The sequence below is a fragment of the Eurosta solidaginis genome, chromosome 1 (assembly GCF_040869045.1).
Source record: "Eurosta solidaginis isolate ZX-2024a chromosome 1, ASM4086904v1, whole genome shotgun sequence".
NCBI lineage: Eukaryota > Metazoa > Arthropoda > Insecta > Diptera > Tephritidae > Eurosta > Eurosta solidaginis.
The window spans coordinates 313,912,792-313,926,253 of NC_090319.1; the positions used below are offsets into that span (position 1 = coordinate 313,912,792).

Genomic DNA, 13,462 nt, shown 5'->3' on the forward strand with positions numbered 1-13,462 from the left:
CTACCTAATTATTTTCTAGCTTTTAGTATTATTATTACTTAATGTACTTATTATTTTAAATAAAACCGTTTAACTTAATTTTTTTTAATTATATATTTTATTTATTGAACTCACTTCGTTGCCGCTTTTTTCTTAAAATGGGCTACATATATTTCAAGAGCAGATCAATTATGCTCCAATGTAGACAAACAAGATCAATAGGAGACCGGTCTCTTTAGGGATTGGTCGCACTATTTTTTGCAGGGTATGTTTCTACATACATACATATATATGTACGTGTATAAAAATTTTCTTATCATTTATACCTCCTCACCTTTTTGAACTCGAAGCGCGCGACTGGTAAATGTCACATTATTTATGGCCTTTTTTCCGCACGACTAGCATACGTACATACACATACATACACACTTATGTGCATGTGAACAAATTAATTTGCATTCATATACAATTTCATACACTTATTTGCATATATTCAAAAACTTGTTGTTTTTCTTTTTGTGGTTTTTGCTCGCCTTTTATTTTTGTTGCTTGTTCCTTCCGCTACTCATTTGTAACCATAAAGTTGTTGTTTGTATTTATTTATTTGTTACTGTGTGACTTTGAATATTTTTGGTATGTTTCTTTTCCTAACTTTGTGGTGAGACATTAAGTGATACTGAAAATTATGCAAAACTTTACAACAAAAAAATTACCCCTATTTATACTTATCGCTAACATCATTTATCATCATACACATATTCGTTCATACTCGCATATGTATGTATGTATGTACATACTTGCACAAGTTGGTATGAAAGTACGTGTTCATGAGCTTTAAATTTCGGTTGTAAGTAGAAAGTGAATATGAAAGGTGAGACAAGAACTGAACAACCAAAAAACAAATATGTTCTAAAGAAATTATTATTACGATCGTTATATGTGACCCGGCCTATGAAAAGGTGGCTTATGACTCAAAAAATAAATGGCGAGAAATAGCTGTTAAAGATAAAAAGACTATCGAAACCAAAAAAAAAGTGGAAAATTTGTTTTTGAGTCATAAGCCACCTTTTCATAGGTCGGGTCACATATGTATATTTATCCTATATCTGAAGCGCTTCTAAAGACGGCTTATTTCCAACAAGATATGTATGTACGTATCCACCTTAAAAGTTGCCAATGCTAGAAAACCAGTATTCTTTGGAGAGTAAAAATCTTAGCGACATGAGTTTTCTTATCATTTTTTAATGCTTTTTTTAAACGTTCAATAAGAATACACATCTAATATACTTTGGGCTGAGTAGAAAATTGCAAAGTAAAGTCATCTCTCGAAGAACAAAAATCAAGCTCTACAAGTCGCTCATCATATCTCTCCTGATATATGGCTCGGCATCATGGACGGTGTCGAGAGAAGATGCGATGGCTCTTAGAGTATTCGGGAGAAAAGTGCTCCGGAAGACCTATGGTAAAGTGCGCGAAGCCGATGGCGAGTATCGAAGGGGGTTTATTGATAATCTGTATGAGCTTTACGCAGTTATGAAGATAGTGCAACGAATAAACGCTCAAAGGCCTCGCTGGCTATGCATCCCATACCCACATTTGGAGGCAGAAGAATTGGTGACCTCCACTGAGCCGAAAGAGGCAAATGGAGGAAGACTAGTACGCCCAATTGACGTCGGCTATAAGAAACAGGAATAGATGGCTTTTTACAAAACGGGCATAATAAATTAGCTAAATAAACGCCAACTAATGAATAAATTAATCTAGAAGCCTGATGGTTAGCTCTTTGTATTTATAGTGATCAGATTCAACCGATTGGGAGTAGTGGACTTGCCGTTATTTTAATGCACTATCACCTGGAATCGTTAGTTTTTTTTTAAGTTGCCACATTATAAAGCTGCCCAGAGCTGCAAGCCTAATATCAGCAAGAATGGGCCAACTATAACATATGGTCTAAAGCGCGAAGTTATTGCAAGATGGGATATTGAAGGCAAGGCCGCAAAAAAGGTGAATTTCTGAACGCTGCTGCTGCAGTCCTCATATATCATTCACTCACACCAACTAATATAAATTAACTTACTAGATTCCTTAAACGTTTGAAAGGTAAAAAGAAGATGAAAGAGGACCTTCTTAATAGATGAAGGGAATATGTTTAAGAGTTACTGCCACAGTTACAGGAATAGAGGTACTACAACAGATGCAATAATTGTGACTCGGAAAGATGCAAATACCCAGTCAGAATAATTTCGGTTGATTAGTATGATCGGAATGGATCATTACGCTGTATAATCAAATTAACCTTTCACACTTAGTCATATGAGCTTAGTTAATTTAATGCAAAAACACTGTACAGAATGTGTCTAGTTATTAACATTTAAATTTTTTTATTTTCAGAACATCTATTCATCAGTCTTCAATTTATAAATGTCAAGGACTTGGCTGAGTGAATACGACACGAGTAGAACATTACTTTAAAGTATAAGGTAACAACTTTCTAAGGCATTACTACTTTTAAAGGAAATTTACATCCCATCCATCACGCTTGCTCAGACCATTACTCCATAAGGTCACCCCCCCCCCCCTCCTTCTTAAGTGACCAAAGTTCTTGTGTCATCCAACCCATACTAAATTTATGATTTTGGCCATAAATATAAATGAAACTGATGGATATATGAAAAAAATTGTGGGAATGGGTATCTTCTGCATCTTCAGGTGTCGCTGTTTGTCTATCTACCCAATTTTTCTAGTATCTTCGAAGCGAAAGTGCTGGCCATAGAGAGAACGCGTACGCTCCTGTCGGAGGACGCTGTGTAGAGTGCGAGGTGTGCATTTACTATAAACAGATGCAAGAGGTCGCTTCAAGCCACAGCTTACTTCGCAAACATAACCCTTACATGGGTACCTGGTCACAGAAACATCGAGGGCAATGAGAAGGCAGATGAACTTGCAAGGGAAGGGGCACTGCTGGAGGCTGAGAAGGCTGTCGAGTTGCATCGGCCACTTACATCAAATAAAAGATACACATATAGCAGATTCAATAAGTTAGCCGTCTCCAACTGGTACTCCTCGGACCCTGCAGGATAACCAAGCAAACCAGGCCGAATTACGACAGTAGCGAACAGAGGACCTACTAAATAGGTCAAAAAAAAAAATTGTATGATCATTGACACAACCACGGCACACTAGTTGCACGGACTGCAAGCTGAGAGAATGGGTATCCCTTTTAACAGCATTTCCAGAAGCTGCAGCGAGGAAGGCAGCAAAGAAACAGGCGCACACTACTTGGGCTAATTCCCGGCTCATACTAGGTTTCTAATTATGGGCAATTATATACTGCCGGAACTTAGAGAACTAGCTAAGTGCTCTGCAAAAGGTATCAGCAGGTTCACCGTCTGGTCCAAATCATTCGAACGGAGTACCGACTAGCCATACCAAATCAGCAGAAATTGGTTCCGGACCTCCAGTATCTGAGTGGCACAGAAACCAACCAATTATCACCATCGCTCGTAGCAAGTCACGCCAGCTATTCCTGTTTCACGATAACTGGAGCCAATGGGGAGCACCAAGGGGGGGTCAAATCTTTCTTTACCTACCTCTACCAATTCAGTGGAGGTCTCCATCTCCTCCCTCTCTCTCTGCGGTAGGCCGTAGTATCTTTGTCTATTCGCACAACATGATCCAACCAAAAAGCCTCCTTTCGGAAAATATTTCTCGCGAGCGCTGCAAGAGCAAGTTCATCTTCTCTCGACACCGTCCATGATTCCAAGCCATACATCAGGACAGGTATTATGAGCAACTTGTAGAGCGTGATTTTTGTTCGTCAAGAGAGGACTTTACTTTTCAATTGCCTATTCAGTTCAAAGCAGCACTTGTTGGCAAGGGGTATTTTCCGTTTAATTTCAAGCTGATATTTTTTTTTTTTTGTTAATGCTGGTTCCCAAGTAGACGAAATCCTTAACAGTCTCCAATTTATATGGCTGCCAAAGCGAGAATTCGCCGATTCTTTCTTGGATGAGTGGACGTACTTTTTACCACAGGACCCATTTTTTGGTTTTTTATCTAAATCAGAGGAGGCAAAACTCAATTGCTCAAGTACAAGTAATGGGTCTCTCAAAATTTGCATTAAGATTTATTAAATTGAGAGATTTATATTTGAAAGTAATTTCATTAACACCTTCATACATAAGCAATCAAATGAACAAGAATAGTTTATTAGCTACTTTATTCAATTAAGTTCATAATTCATATTGATTACTTAAATGTCCATTTGAGCAAGCTATTCACTTCATAAAAGAATCTAATAAATATACAAAACACTTTCGCCATTTGGTAGCATACATTAAGGCGTTCAGGAGCATACTTAAATACTGAGTACTTCAAGCATTAAAGAGTCATCAACATTTCGAGTTAAAGGAGTTAATTAAATTTCATTTAGTGTGAAAGTGATTTAAGAGCAACAAAGGGTACACACAAACTGAATACACATATTTACAACTGAATTAAAAACAACAAAAACACTGGCTCTTGCATTACTCTACAAAATTTTAAAATTTTATGATTTTTTGTTGCAATAAAATTCAGTGACTTTACAACATGAACTCTGTGAGAGTTTGGCAAATTGTGAAGTCATTGTAGCTGTCAACTCATCACTTTTAATATAAACAAACAGACGTAAAATATATATCTGTCACTATATACTTTTCACGGTATAAGTGAAATCCCGTCTAAGCATTCAACACCAACAAAAATAATTTATAAAATCAGTCTCATCATAATCGTCATGCAAATTCTGTTGATGTTTACCCGCGTAATTGATGTGAATTTACGATTCATTTAGTCATGACCCGACGTTACGTTAATACCGACCTCCAACCTCTCACCCACCAAAATGGCTCTGGGACTCTGTACGGCGCACAGCTGGCTCAATATCAATTTGGGTTTGTGTACGTTGCAACGCATAAGTGCTGTTAGCTGACAATTTAGCTTATGAATATGCTTCAATCATTTTGTTGGTTCGCTTGGTCACTTGAATCAACAATTCAGCTGCCACCACTTAAAAAGGCCAGCCAACAGTCACTTATTTATTTATTTACTCATTTAATTTCGTTGCGAGCCTTTGTGGAATTTTCTTTTGACCTTTTATTAAATTTTACTTTTTCACTTTTGGTACTTTGGTTATTTCTACCATTGGCGGATATTTGGGATCCACTCACGTCAGATCTTACTCTCTCTTCAATACTTGGCGCAATCAGCTACAGGCATACTTCAGGGTACAAAGCTAAGCAGGTAAAGTCAGAAGCGAACGTTTGAGCTGACGAACTTTGGCTTAAAAATGTATAGCCAGTAAACAATTTTTGTTAGTCAGAAAAAACTAAAAAGCTCGAAAGCTAACCGAATTGTTAAACTTTGAACCAAGCTTAAATTTTCCTGAAAATTAACTTTCAGTGATTTTGAACTTCGAGTTTCTGGATTAAGCTTTCGCTCAAACATCTACTGGTGTGAGCTTATTTAAGAAATAATTACATACAGTTCATTACTTCATTACTTAAAGAGCTGTAGTCTAGACGAAGGCGGTTGGCTCAAAGTGCAATCAACGGAAGGCTTCAAAGGTTTATCCGGAGCGTATCATTTCGGGGATGGTCGCGCGAGTACTTAAGTGGTACTATTTTACGAAAATTTCTGGATCATTATCCGGGAAAGGACAATTAAAAGCAACAAAACTTCCCAAAATCTTCTGAGAGTCTATCGCTGCAAGAAGAGAAAAAGATTTCATCAATAGAAAATTGGGAATCTGTTACGTCTATCAAGCATATCAGATGCAGTAAGCAGAGTACTTCGGGAAGAGTTTAACATCAATTTTCTATTACAAACTAGGCTCTAAGACTGAGAGTCCAACATTCAGAAATCATCCAATTATAAGCACGCTACGGTATTGTATTATTGACATCCGGTTACGTGAGTGGGAGGCAGACCTATACTGCGGTTGGGACAATAAAATCTTCACTAACGGTTCAAAAATGAAATCGTTGTTAGGGCTGGGATGTACTCGAGGCACTTGCGGTCTTACCGACATCCTCAATTTTACCGACTTCCTCACTACTGCAGTCTCTTCAAGCAGATGTGTCTGACTATAAAAAGCAGGTAGGATGCTCCAAGGCAAAACAGTCTTACAAACAAATTATATGATCTTTGGGTGAGAGCTGTTCTTCCTTAAGTCCATTAGAATCTACCTTGATAAGATCAGTTATCTTACTGAGGTGTCGAGCCTCACTGTAGCCCATGCATCTCAATTACTCACTTTACTGCGTCACGGGGCACATAAATATTGACTGGAATGAATTTCTTGATGATATAACCAGAAAGGGTTCCTAAGTCTCACATCGCATTTGTGCTTTGAAGAACCGCGAAAGTAGGAACCTCTGCTGCTAGGAGATAAAAAGCAGATCCATGATGAAGTAGCTCATTTGCCTCGTTGCTTATTACTCTACTGCGTCGCGCAGATTCAGTGAAGGCTAAATCTACTTAATACATTCAAGAGCCATTCTCTATAATGTGTAACGGAACTAAGTTCATCTTTGTTGGCTACATAACTCGAATAGTATTTTGGCTATAACTGTAGCTTGTCTTGCATGCCTCTTGGGTGGCAAAGACTTTAGACTGCATTCGTATGAATATGGGAGTAAATTTTCTTTGGGATTCAAGTGGTTGATAAGCACAATACAAAGCTTTACAGCTTCAAAGCTTCCGCAACCCAATTGTCAACCTCACCTGCGCGAGGAGAATCCGGTTACAAATATGAATGCATCATACACATGTTTAGAAGACGAGGCTCTGGCGACCCCATGTTCCTCATGGGACTATGGGCTGGGGGTCGGTATGGCCTAGAAAGTTTAATGTGGTCATATTAGTTATTCCAGAGATGATCGAGTTAGTACCTTTATGGTGTTTTGTTGGAACGTACCGGATCTGTATCCGGCAAATGACCATCAACATCGATAACACTCCCCAAAAATTGTGTGTTAAATAAAATACATAACCAGTAGCTCTTTATTCTTCCTCGCAAGACTTTCAAAATGGAAAATGACACTGAAGATAGCACGACGCTGAAACCGATTTGTACTCAAAACAAATTTGACAAGGAATGTCGGAAAATCGCTCCAGTATGTCTACAAAAAATGTCAGCTAGTTTCTCGAGGTGGTATTTTCTACGGGAACCAAAATCTTATATTTTCAAAGATATCTGTAAGTTGGATTCCTATTGAAATTCAGCGAGCACGAAGCCGATCCGTTAACCCAAAACAGGTTCCTAATACAATAACATTTAACAGCTTAAAAACTATTGCGTACTTTTAGGCGTGTATGTATAAGAAATGACGTAGCATTGGTATATAGGCCTGAGCCGGTGTCAATCTAACCACATTCGAAGATTTCTTAATAAAGACCGTTTTCAACCTGCTACCTTGTCGCTCCTAACTTTGCGTCTAGCCACCAAGGAGGGCGCTGGCACCCTTAGTCTCGCAAAGGTGGTTGTATTATCATCGAGCCAAAGGTGGGTCCTTTGTTTAAAGTAGTGCTACAAAAGGAAGAAGGAGGAGAATACTAGATTGAATGTAGATTGAGATCGATGTGAATGCTCTTGGTGGGATTTTTATCGTGGCTCTTAATTTGAACCATAACATACCAATGTAACCGCATTTATCACAAAGTCAAGTACAAGAGAGAATAAAAAGTTGCTGCATTCTTTTAGGCGTATATATGTATTTGAAAAGCTACACAAAAACGAATTCTCTGGCCCAACAGATATTAAAAGGAAACTTTAAAATGCAATGTTAAAAAATGTTTCCAAATTCATCAGCATTAAAGTGCTCACTGGGCTGCGACAAGTTCAAAATGTAAAACACTTTGAAGTGCCAAACAAAATGTTTTGGGGTGTAAAGTCCTCATACCACATGCGCCTAAAAATTTACTTCATTATTTTCGTTTGACGAGATTTAAAAGCATAATATTAAGAGAAAATTTCAAACAATAATTGGTGAGGAGGAAAATTGTAAATTCAAAAGGAAGAGAAAAAGCATAAAACAACAGTTACTTGGAAAGGCGGACGCTGTTTTAATGAGCCTAAGTCAAGCATACTCCCTTGATCCTGTCTGACGCTATGAACATTTTAATTTTGTGTAATTTTTGAATTTGCTGCTATAAACTGAACTATAACAACTAAGCCTGGTCCTTTTTCGTTATTCGAGATATCAAAAGCTCAAAATGACCGTTAAATTGTAACAATGTAACGTAAATTTAGTGCGGTTAAAAGAAGAACAAAGGGAATGTAATGCGAGCGGTGGGCTATTTGGCGCGGATGGAAAATAAAAAGAGGCGAAATGTAGAAAATGCACGAATTGTACAAAAGGGTGCGATTTTAGCGTGCTGAAAATTGCACTTTAATCGCTTTGGCAAGCAATGATTAATAAAAGCGAGCGCGGCGATGAAGGAATCAACAGCACAAAAGGTGGGAGGTGTTTTATGAGCTCAGCAAAAAAATAAGGAAAGCCTAGAAAGCGTGTTGGAAAATTTAAAATATCTGCACGTTGTATACTTTTAGGGTGTGTTGAGAAATTTCTTCGTTTAACATGCAATTTTTTTCGCATGATGTATAGTTTTTTCTGCCCTTTCTTTCTTTCCGTTCCGTTTTTTATGCGCTTTACAGCTTATACTTAACTTTTTTATTATTCGGTTGCTTTGATGGGTTTGTTTGTTGTTTTTAATTGTTGATTATGTTTTCTTTTTTTTTTGATTCTGTTTACGTAAAGCCGCCGACTTATAGTTTGATTGCGTGCACTCTTATGAGAATGTATATCTATGTGCATACATTAGGGAGGTTGAACATCTATGGAACATTTTTTTCCAAAACAGCCAAAGTGTTTTGGATAATGGACCTCAAAGCCAATTTTTAGCTAAAAAGGGCTCTGCTTACATAAAACAAGCGTAAAATCTCACTGAAGACGGCACATCACTGAAACCGGGTTGCCCCCAAATCTAATTAGAAAAAATATGTGGGAAAATCGTTCCAGAAAACAACAATGTTAAGCTTAGTTTTGTTATATTCTGAGGTACCGTCTGTGATCCATGGTTAAATAGTAGCCACAAGAAACCCCACTGAAAACCGAGTCTAGGAGGGAAAGAAACATGTAATCTGGCTGGAAAATTACTTCTAGGGTAGGATGACTAGTATCAGAGCATGAATGTTGTTGTAATAAATGCTACATGTAGGTCGAGAATAGTGTGATGAATATGGACAGAACTTCACCGCATATGAATCTGATGCACTCCGAACGCGCATGTCTCGAGCCAACAACTGCGAAATCGATGTTTAGCCTTCTCGAACTGTCGGCTGTCTGGAATCAAGGCACCACTTATGATAGACATGCTTTCTCCTTGGATTCTTCTAAGCCGATTGACTCTTACAGCTTTACAAGCTGCATTTTTTTCCAGATATGAGTCCACTCTAGAGCTTGCACCTTTTTGGTACCAACCATTCTGCAGCTGGATAGAAATTTTCGATTCGTCTTACCTTCTAGTGTGTGGGAGCTCATCCAAGTCTCGCCACAAGGTTACCTTACCAGTTGTATAATCTAATACCCTTAACTCGCCGTGGTTCGAGTACTTAGCTGATGATATCCTAGGCACCAATTTGGGCAATTGCTGAGGTGTTAGCTTAGCCTCTAAGGAACGACAACAAGATGTGAAGGTTTGTAATAGGCGGCGGATACAATGGAGCTAACAGACACCACTGACTTCATATTCACATGCTCATTAATATACCTCCAAGTAAATGGCTGAGTTGTACCACTTGAACTTCGTTAGCTGCCCATTATTTGAATATGGCGAATACTCAATAAGAACACAAAGGTGCCCCTGAACTAAATAGCATGTGTTTTCAATAAGATAAAACTTGAGACTTTAGACTTGAGCCAAACCTACCTCGAACCATGCTTTGCTTTTTGCAACTCTCCCTTAAGGTAGTGATATTGTTAAACTCCATTAACCCGTTAACCTGACCTCATTAAATACGCCGCTAAATACAAAGGTGGAAGTGATCTACTCACTTCGCCCCACAAGATATTTACCACGAAGCTAAGAAGCTATTTTTCTCCAATTTTTCATCTATCTGTAGTTCGGGCATTCTTCGCCACGTCATTTGTCTCCTCAAGAACAGACGGGGGACATTGTTACCTCCCTTTGAGCCCTTCGATAGGCAAATCCTGGCTGTTACCTCCTGAGGTTTATTACACTATTTATATCTTCGCTTATGTTGTTGGCATATCACCAATTTCCGCCAAATCTATAATTCCCCCGTCCCCCCTCACCATCATCATCTATATGACTAGCTGCTTTCGAAGTAATTTCTTCCTCACTCGTGGAGTCGCTCAAACGCACATCTTTAGACGCACATGGCTCTCCATTCTGGCACAAAATGTTGCTTCCTCATATCACTTGCAGCGCCAATGGCATCGCGCATCAAAATACCTTTGACTTCCATCGACATACTTCCACTTCCTCGCAGGCCATGCTGTAATGTACTGTAAGGGGAGTCTCTTGCCCTCCACACACTGATACAATCTGCTTTTGTGTTCACATGCAGCTGCGCTGCTTTCACTCATCTTCCCTGGATTGAAACTCTGTTCTCCTTATCTACATAAAATTCTGATATAAGCATCTTGGTTGTGTGACCACCTCCCCAACAAAGCGGACTCAACGGTTTTATATTAAATATGGCAAAAAACCGTCCACCGCAGCAACGTCCTTTAGTGTATAAGGCAAGCTTTGCTTCTCGTGACGTCCCGGTAGCGTAAAGGCTCCGTTGCCGAATAAAAACCCTTTATAAGAAGGGTTTTCAGTTCTTGGTCACCCATATCACGCCGCCCTCCTATGAAGTATAACGGCGCAAATACTAGCCCCTTAACAGCTCAGGCACGAGGACGGTTATACAAAAGATTTTTTTAAATTTCAAAATATTTCGATCGAGGTTAGACTTTCAGTCGACTGGAGGACTTTAAGAGAGTTTTTGTGGAATCCAAATCTGTCATCGAAAATCCAACCCATCCTATATACATATATATACTCCTAAACTACTACAATTTTTTCCTCTTTTACTTTTTTCATTCAAGATTTTTTTCCACATCTCTTTATGGCTTCTTCTTATTCCAAAAACTAGCATTTATGCCTTTAAAGTTAAATGTATCATCTACGTTTTCTCTTTGTGCACATGAAAGCTTTGCAGGAAAACATAAAAAAATGCGAGTATGTGAAAAAATAACAACAACACGGCTTGCATATCCATTTATTAGCCAAAAAAAGCAAACAAAAATTCAAAACCCTCCAAGTTGTTGTGTGTTTACTTGTAAATGTGTTTTTGTTGCCCATCCTCCTTTCCATTTTTTATTTTTTTATGTTTTTTTTTACGAAACTTTTTCAAAGGGACTTTAAATACTTTTTAAATGTTCTGCATACTCTTTTTAATTCTTCGGTGCCGTTCTATTACCCAAGATTATGGGAAATACAAACAAACAGCACTTCAAAAGAAAAGAACTCTGAAACTTGCAAATAGATGTTTCGAGCTAAATAATAGAAGGACGTTAGTACATGACCATGTTGTCAAAAGAGCATTAGTAAAAAATTTTCGAAATTTAAATTTGGAAAAAAAATCTGCAACATTCCCCAACTGTGGAGTGTATCATAATCATCATTGATGGGCGCTTAACCGCCTAAGCGACTTTGACCATTTCGTAAAAATTTACGCCAACAAAACCTATTTCTTGATAACTGCCGCCAATTAAGGGCAGCTAAAGCAGATCAAGTTTTCTTCCACCTCCCTCCCCCAACTCAGTAGAGGTATCCATCTTCTTCTGCCACCAAACTGAGTTATCGATTGAAATACTTTCTTGTTAGGACCGTCTTCGTCCATTTGCATAACGTGACCTAGCCAGCGAAACCGGTTGGCTTTTATTTGCTGCACTATCTATTTATCTGCATAAAGCTCATATATCTCAGCATTATAACTCCTTCGATACTCGTCGTCACCATCACGGACAGGACAAAAAAACTTCCGAAAAACTTTCTCTTGAACACTCAAAGAGCCATACATCAGGAAAGATAGGATAAGCGACTTGTAAAGCGTGATTTTTATTCGTGAAGAGAGGACTTTACCTTTCATTTACCTACTCTAGCCAAAGTAGTTCCAGAGTTATTCTCCATTTAAATTCTAACCTAATATTGTTTTCATTGCTAATGCTGGTTCCCAGATAAACAAAGTCTTTCACAGTCTCGAAATTATACCCGTCAACGTGGCTGACGACACGCAAATAAGTCGATTCTATCTTGTCTGACAGCGAGTAAGTCGTCTTGTTGTCATTTACCCCCTATAATTGTCTATTTATCTAATCCAGAGATTGCAAAGCTCAAGGCGCGTTTGTTAAGGCCTATGTCATCCAGATCATCAGCATACACCAGTATTTGTTTGTTCTTATAATAGCTTGTGTCATCACGGTTTAGTTCTGCTGCTGGAGTTATCTTCCTCAACACTAGGTTAAAGAAATCGCACGAATCGAGTCGCCCCATCTCGAAATCTCGTTTGGGTTTGAATGGCTCGGAGAGGTCCTTCCCAATCCTTACGAAGCTGGTGATGTTACTCAACGATAATAAGCAAAACTTTTTAAACTTTGTACAGAAATTAAATTAAGAGATAGCAGTATACAAGCAACAACTTTTCTGCGTGTCAATTCTCTTATCGTGAGTCATCTCCAAGATCTGACGCGTCGTGAATATCTGACTGGTAGAAAATTTGCGAATATATCTCAATATGTTAATCTAGATTTTATACGGTTGTGTATCGCTGTTTCACTTAACTCTGGGGTAGTTTATAAAGTCAAAGTAATATTTGTAAAATGTACTGCATTATATAACAAGGCTAGAGGGTTTAGAATATACCCGTGGCAGATATGTTTGTCGTAGGAGGCGGCTAAAGTACCAAACTGATTTAAGGGGTTGTGTAGCGCAACCATTTCAAGCTGTTACTAGCGCAAAATATAGCTTCTCCAACCCTATTGTCAACCTCACCTACCCATGGCGGATCCTGTTACTTTAGCAGCCGAGGCTCTGGCGATCCCAAGCTCCTCATGTATCCAGGGGATGGGAGTCCGGTATGGCCTAAAAGGTTTCATGTAGTCATACCAAATCGTTCCCGGGATGGTCCGGCTGATGCCTTAATGGTTTTTGTTACTGAAACGTACCGGATCTGCATCCGACAAAGGACCGCCAACTTCGATAATATTCCCTAAAGCCTTCGGGGAATGTCCTTACCGATACAACAACAACAACAAGGCTAGTTGTATGCCCTTTATGAATACTATATAGTATTGTGACGAATATTAGCAACACTAAGGGATACTATCATCTCTAAGCGGATACTGAGCAGTGACTTGTATGCACATCA

The 13,462-nt window shown here is 38.6% G+C and overlaps 1 protein-coding gene across 2 annotated transcripts in view; it reads left to right on the plus strand.

Moving 5' to 3' along the window:
• The window catches only part of Mur89F (Mucin related 89F), a 411,681-nt gene that overhangs the window by 243,871 nt on the left and 154,348 nt on the right, over positions 1-13,462 (plus strand). For both annotated transcript variants that reach the window (XM_067761541.1, XM_067761542.1), the window contains exon 2: positions 2,371-2,459. The gene's annotated coding sequence lies outside the window, so the exon portion shown is untranslated. The remainder of the gene's footprint in view (positions 1-2,370; positions 2,460-13,462) is intronic.